At 37.7% G+C, this 8,233-nt stretch overlaps 1 pseudogene; it reads left to right on the forward strand.

The window, feature by feature from the left end:
* Positions 1-1,230: 1,230 nt before the first annotated feature.
* Positions 1,231-2,118, forward strand: LOC142452868 (ATP synthase F(1) complex subunit gamma, mitochondrial pseudogene; annotated as a pseudogene).
* Positions 2,119-8,233: the final 6,115 nt, after the last annotated feature.

Genomic DNA, 8,233 nt, shown 5'->3' on the forward strand with positions numbered 1-8,233 from the left:
CAGCAAAACTTTTCATAGTAACTGGTTTATTGTATGGATTTGCTAAGTATTTATTGATTGAAATAAGATAATAAAGCAATGTTCTCATTTCCATCTTGATCAGTAGTTCTCAACCTTCCTAATGCTGTGACCTTTTAATACAGTTCCTCATGTTGTGGTGACCCCCAATCATAAAATTATTTTTGTTGCTACTTCATACCTGTAATTTTGCTACTGTTATGAACCGGGCAACCCCTGTGAAAGAGTCATTTGAGCCCCCCAGGAGTGGTGACCAACAGGTTGAGAACCACTGATCTTGATAAATAATGGTGTTATGGAAAGGTTCTGTTAGGTCTGTAGGCATTTATATTTTGGATATACCCTCTTTCTTCAGAATCATCCTCCACTGGGCTTGGTGATGCTGCCAGATAAAAGTTTTACTTTTGGCAGCTATTTCTTCCGAGAGCATCTTCAGGGATCCCTGGTGGCATAATGGATTAAATGTTGGATTATTACCCATATTGTAGATGGCTCAAACCCACCAGCCAGTCCTGGTGAAAAAGAGGAAGTTGCTTGCTACAATAAAGACTTTCAGTGTTAGGAACCATCTGGGGCAATTCTACTCTGTCCTTTAGAGTCTCTATGAGTTGGGATCCACTTGATCACAGTAAGTGAATCATTCCCATTGATCATCTCCAGAATTCTATTCCCGTTCCCACTGCCTTATCATTTGTTACAGCTGTCACCTACATTAATATGTGTACATCTTATACATCTTATATCATCTGTATTCTTTTCAGAATAATTTGCTTAAAGAACACTATTTGACATGTATCTGCTATAAATACACAGTCATGTCTTCTGGTTTCACAGTGAAGTCCTTTCTCCTTAGGCCATAACCAAAGACTCCTACCTAGTATCTAGACTTATTTTCCTCTTTTATCTGTTTTCAAGCATACTACAAATGCCTTATAAGGACGAACCTTATCTAATTCATTGAATTATTTTATTTTATTTGATCTATTGCCTGTTTGATCCCTAATTTGTTGATTCCTACAATTATAAACATCAATTATTAAAGTCAGTAAATAATTACATAATAGACACTTATAATAAATATACATTGCTATATCTTGAAATTGCAGTGACAAATAGAAAATATAGACACAGAGTATAAAATATATATGTGACACTATTGATTATAAATACACTGCAGATAAATCAATAAATAGCAAGGCTGGCACCGTCATCATGTTCTCTCAGGCATGCCTTCTTGGGATCTTGGCCTGAGATCCACAGCTGCAAGGGACCCAAATTTAAAATACAGCAACTTTGAAAGGCATTACTAGTAACTAAAGTCCATCAAAAAGAGCCAGAAAATTATCCAGTTTATGAAAATGGTAGCAACAGCAAAATACGCCTGAGCTGAGAGGTTGCTGAAAATAGCTTGAGTGTATGTAGTAGGACCTCTGGCTCTTTATGGAAAAGCTGCTTTTAAGGTGTCTGAAGATGAGAAGAAGCACTTTATTTGTGTGTCCTCACAAGGAGGACTCTGTGGTGGTATTAATTCCTCAGTTTCTAGACAAATGAAGAGTGAGGTGACTTCATTCCCAATGGCTGCCAAAGAAGTTATGCTGTTATGTTGTAGGAATTCATGGTAAAATCAGAGTTTTACCTTATAGGATTTATTCTGACCCATTTCTTGTGACATTCCAAGAAGTGGGAACAAAGCCCCTACTTTTATAGCTTCACCTATTATTGACCTCAAATCACTAAACACTGACTATGAATTTGATGAGGGTTCCCTCCATTTAAATTGATCCAGGTCTGTCAACTCCTATAAGACAGAAGCCACATTTCCCCTTAATGCCATTGCAAGTGCAGAGAACATGAGTATGTATCGATAACAATTATGTGCAGGAAAATTACCAAGAATGCAATCTGGCAAACATTATCTACTACTCTTTAAAGGAGTCCACCCCTCATGAGCAACGCATGAGAATAAAAGCCCTGGAAAACAGGAACAAGAATGCTTCTGAGGTGATTGACATGCTGGCTTTGACTTGCAAACACACCCACCAAGCTGCCATCACAAAGGAATTGATTGAAGTCATCACTGGTGCTGCAGCTCTAGATTAATGAAAATCAAGTGTCATCCTCAGACAAGAGTAAAAAGAGAAGTTAAGGCAGCTGGCTGTGTTATGCTCACTGGTGTCCTTGTCAGAAAATGTTGTTCCATTGCTCAAAGTATTAAAAATAGGGAGATATTTGTAAATTATCTTACAATAAAAAATTTAAATTTCCAATAAGTGAATGGATAAATAAATTCCTGTAATTATCTGCAGCTAAATCCATGAAGTTATCTGCAGGTTGTCCTACAGAAGATTCATATTATCAGGTTGGTGGTTTTTAGAGTAGTTGCATAAAATAAATTTAATAATACATGGTTTTAAGGTACTATTTTATCAGCAATAGTATCTATAAATATGATATCTTTTAGAAAGTTTAGTACAAGGGTTGTCCCAATGAAGTGGATATTAGAGATGTCTCAAATTTCCAACTTCTTCAAAATGCTATGGCAACTCCATTATTCCTAACATCGAATTCTTCTCCTTACTGTAGTCTCTCATATCTCAGGGTTCCAAACTCACTATATGTCACAGAAATCATGGGCCCATTAAATAAATGTGGATATTTGGTTTAGGAAGCTGGCAAGTCCTGAATCTAAAGTTTTAACATCCATGGAAGATTCTCCTCATCCACACCAAATTGGCACCATTGGTTCACAAGTTTGCAGAAACTAGTGGATATGGTAAGGCCATAGGCTGCTGGCTTAAGCACCCCGCCCCCCCCCCAAAAAAAAAGCCAGATGTCAGGCAGAAGTGAGCCTGACCCAGGCTCCAAAGCAAGAGAATAATGCAGCCAAAGCCCCCCCAAAAGAAAGTTCTTACTATCATAGTTAAGCAAAAGAGCACAATAGGGCTCGTGTCAAGATGGCTACTGGGGTCCTGGACCAAGCCTCTTGTTGAGCAGGAACTGATGTGTCATTGGTGTTTTCCACCAATTACTCAGCACTCATTTTTTGCTCATACTCAGTTGATTAGAGGAGAAATTTATTTTATATGTATTCTGAAATAAGTGCACAAAATGCATAAGTATACTCAGTTCAATATCATTTCTAATCATTAAGAGAAATACTTTAAATATTTCAAATGCCTATTCAGTGGGAAATGGAATTTAATTGTGGTTGTGTCACATAATATACCAGACACTCTAGTAGAATTTAAAAGGATGAAGTAGATGTATGTAGGCAAATGTTCAAACTTATGATAAATAATGAAAAATTGTATGTAAAATATGATTTAGTTTGTTTTAAAAGTGAATAAATTTTAACAGCAGATTTAGAGAATGAGAATGAGGGATGAGGAGAAGCATCTGTATCCTTCTACCTAAATATTTGCCATTAGCAGCAAGGTTGTTATAGATTGTTTACAGTGCAAAGACAAAATATTGAGTTCTCTAATATTATACAATGTACATAACTCTTAAAATGTATTTTAAAAATGAATTATATATTAGATTACTTAATGAAACTAAACAAGATCCACTGTCATCGAGTCAATTCCAATTCAGTGATCTGTTAAGTCTTATTAGGAGCATGAAACCTAATCTTCTCCTGCAAAGTGTCTGGTGGGTTTGAACAGTCAACCTGGAGGTCTGCATCCAATATTCATGTGCAAGTGCCACTAAGACTCACTTAATAGCTGTTACTCAATAGCTAGCCAGTGGCACCAAGACCAAACTATAAAGGCTATTGATACTCTTGCAAACATGTGAATGGTGTAAGCACTATAACCTTTAACAAAACTATAATCAGATACAGGATGTTTAATAATAAAAAATGTTTATGTGTTCAATATTAATATCACTAAGTGAGAAGAAAGTAGCAGAGAATTATGTTATGCCAGATGCTCATCCAAATGAGAACTTCTCATAATTTTCTCCTTTTCCTGAATGTGGTAATCACCTAATCTGGTGTCAATTTAAGGATTAAGAGTGTAGAGGTGAAGTCTAGGCTGTCAACCTGGAGATAGCCAATGAGACTTCTGTGTGGGTATAGCCTTCTCCTGAAGGAGGAAAACACCTCTCTCTTTCTCTCTCTCTGCTACTCCCTGGGAGATATTGCAGAAGACAAGCCACCTGGATGCAACCAGACCTCAGGAGATGGAGAAGCCACAGAGAGACCCCTATCAGCACTGAGATGCTTGCAATACCACTGGATCCAAAGACTTTCTACCCACTGGCTTGTGATCATCCTGCATTTGGCTTCATTGCTTGTGTCTCCTGAGTCTGAAGAGAACTTTATAGATTGGCATCGGACATATGGGCTAATATCAGACATATGGCCTTGGAATGGACTGGGTTGGGATGTTTTCTCAATGTTCAATTCCTCTGTATATAAACTTCTCCCTTATATACATATGCGTATTCAAGTCTACCCAGACGAACACACTGAATTTAAGTGTATATTGTACAATTGAGGGCACTTCATATTTCCATGACAAGGCAGGTTTATACCAATGTGAGTGAATAATAAATGATCCCAAACGTTAAGCACCAACTATGCATGTCACACTAGATAAAGCAAACGAAAGAAAATAAATCCAGTGCCCTGGAGTTGATGGCGACGTATAGCAACCAGTTCTTTATGGGAGCAGAAATCCCCATCTCACACTAGATGGTATTAGGAAATCATCAATCTATTTTGTGAAAATTCTGTATGTTGTGATGTTGAATTTTGAGAATTTTTCTTGCAATGCTTGACGCAATGCTATTAAAATGATTTCCATTTCTAATGCCTTTTGTCATTTTATAGCTAAGGAGTCTGTCTACAAATGATATACATTTTAAATCTTTCAAGTCTTTTGTCTACAAAAGATATGTTTGATTGACGAAATGGCTTGTCCTGGAACTTCCTATGGTTAAGTAGTAGAGTGCTAACTGGAGGGTTAGGACCTCTCAGTAGCCCTACAGGAGCATTGGCAGTCTGCTTGCGTAAAGCTTTGCCGCCAGAGAAATCCTCTGGGGCAGAACTGCTTTGTCCTATAGGTAGGATTGTTGGGAGCTGGAGTGGATTTGACACTGGTGGGTTTTATGAAGGTACTTACTATTTCAATTACTCTGTCCTACTACTTCTGTTTATGCATTTGTATTTTTGTTACATCATATGACCTTGGGAGAAAGTCGGGGATTTCTGCTCCCATAAAGAGTTACTGTCTCAGAAACCCACAGAGGTAGTTCTATGGTGTCCCATAGGGTCATGATGAGTCAATATTTTATTTAGTGCTCAGAAAATAAATCTTAGCTTACTTTGTCTTATAGAAATATGAGTCCATTTTTATTGGGTCTAAGGGAGCCTAGGGGTACAATGAACCTGGCATAGGCTAAGAGTTCAAACCCACCAGTGAATCTGCTCCCGGAAAGATGCACAGCGTCAGAAATTCTATTTAAGGTCATTATGAGTCAGAACCAACTTGAGGCTGGTAGGCTTGGCTCTTTGGTTTTGCCTTCCAGTTGATTCAGATTCTTACAGCCCTACAGAGCAGTGGTTCTCAACCTTCTTCATGCCGCCACCCTTTAATACAGTTCCTCATCTTGTGGGTACCCCGACCATCAAATTACTTTCATTGCTACCTCATAACTGCAATTTTGCTACTGTTATGAATTATAATGTAAATATCTGATATATAGGATGCATTTTCATTATGACAAATTGAACATAATTAAAACCTAGTGATGAATCACAAAACAATATGCAATTATATATTGTGAAATATTTATTTCTAATTACAAATAAGTGAAATGTTGTCTTGAAGCATGGTGTAGCGTGGGTAACAGTCTTACTATAACAACAGTAAACTACATTGCTACAGTTTGCGACAGTATGCGTAAAAAACCAGGTTGAGATAGCTTCTCTCGCACCAGATCAGAAATTCTCAGGGCAGTCTTTGCAAGAGTACAATGAAGATCATCTTCCACAACCAGTCTACTTCTGTATTTAGACTTGATCACCAACAAGCTGGAAAACCCTGCTTCACAAAGATATGTTGTTGGAAATGGAAGAAGAAGGCGCAACACAGTCTCTGACAGAACAGGATATGACTGCAAACACTTGATCCAGAATTTTGTAACTGGCATGGTAGAGAAATCAGTTCTTGCTGTACCGCTGTTCATAAGTTCAATGAACTCTTGTGCTGTCTCAGGAACATCTTCAGCTTTGACTGTGAATGGGCTCCTGCCAAGTGCGAATGGGGTGTCAGATAGATTTGGAAAGTACGATTAAATTTCGTCTGCAAGCATGTACAAGTGTTCTTCCACAGAAATTATCATAGTAATCCTTTTATTCTGGTTCAATGTCATGTTCCTCAAAGAAAGCAGATAGGTAGGAAACTTGTAAATTTTATTTTCATCCTTTTTTTTTTTGCCAAAGCTGAAGTTTCATTTGGAATCTTTCGGACAAATTGAGGCGTGCTGCATTGGGTCCTTGCAGTGATAAATTTAACTCCTTCGAGATGGCAAAGATGTCAACCAAGTAAGATATTTTCTGCAGTTCACTTTTATCACTGAAAAGTGCTTTGAACCTCAGTCTTGCTTTCTGATTAAACCACGTTTGAGTTCATCACAAAGCTCAAAAACACGTTTTAAAAATATTCCTCTCAACAACCATCTCACTTCAGTGTGAAATAGCAGAGCATTATTTGGCACATCCAACTCGTTGCACAGTTGCAAAAACAGTCGACTGTTTAAAGTGCTCGCCTTTACAAAATTGACAGAACTTATGGCGCTTTTCATTACTTCTTGTAACTCTTGTGGCAGCGTCTCTATTGCTAATATTTGCCAATGAATCATACAGTGAGTCCTGATGACTTTTGGGGACTCATTCAGTACCAAACATTGAAATCCAGATTTACATCCTAGCATAGCTGGAGCACCATCTGTGCAAACACCACAAACCTTTTCCCAAGAAATCTTATACTGTTTCAGAAATGAACCAACTGTATCAAGTACATCACGTGCAGTAGTTGTCCCTTCAAGAGGTTTGCAAAAATGAAACTCATCTTTAAAGTTGCCATGATTAATATACATCACGTAAACCAGTAACTGTGAACAGTTTACAATGTCTGTAGATTCATTAAGCTGGATGCCAGATATTGGAAATGGAGCAGATTTAATTTCCTGGATTAGCTGATCAAGAATATCAGCAGACATGTCATCTATTCTTCTGTGGACAGTGTCATTAGATCAGGAAATTGCGCTCAATTTTGTAACAAATTAATCTCTCATCATAACTGGAACAATGTCTTTGGCCACTGGCAACAGTAAATCCTCAGCAATGGTGTGAGGTTTCATAGCTCTGGCGATTCTGAGTGTCACCAAATATGACACCTCAACGGCTGCTACGTTTTGTTTGTGGTTCTGGCCACCATTGTCAAGTCTGGCTTTCTTGAGTCCGTCAGCTTTGCTTCTAAAATAGTTGGTATCTTGCTGGCAAAGCTCGGATGTTTACTATCAAAATGGCATTTTAGTTTGTTCAGCTTCGTAGATTTGGCTAATACAACTTCACAATAAATAACATATTGTGGTCTCTCAATTCCGGCTGTTATTATTGAGGTAAAACCATCCAGTAAAAAACCCTCGCTATATTTTCTTTTCTTAATGTTCGTCTCTACAAGATCTATTGTCATGGGACGATTTGTAATGAAAACAATATATAACAGTAGCTTTAATAATACAAAAGATGATACATGGCATAGTTCAGTAAATACAGTTCATTAAAGTTTCCAATGGTTTACCATGCTGTTTTTTAAATATATCTGTTACTATCACAAGGGGGCAGTATTCACATCAACCACAGCTGAATATAAAAAGACTGATCAGCATCAAGATTAAGTTCTCATGGTATATATATTGCAGTAGTTGATGATTTCACAGTACATGATTTTAAATTTACCCAATAATTATAATTCATGAAGTGGCATTTTACTTCCAATACTGCTGCTTTCAACACAGTAGCTGCTCTCTATACAAGTGTGACTGGTCCGCATAAGTACATTATGGCACCAACCCATCACATACACCTGTATTTGTAGGGGGTGTATGTGGTAGGTTAGTGCGATAATGTCCTCACGCCAGGTACTTGTATGTGGATGTATCTGCATGTGGGCAGACCCGCCTGGATATGGATAGAGGAGTG

Source organism: Tenrec ecaudatus, chromosome 7 (genome assembly GCF_050624435.1).
Source record: "Tenrec ecaudatus isolate mTenEca1 chromosome 7, mTenEca1.hap1, whole genome shotgun sequence".
NCBI classification, from domain to species: Eukaryota; Metazoa; Chordata; class Mammalia; order Afrosoricida; family Tenrecidae; genus Tenrec; species Tenrec ecaudatus.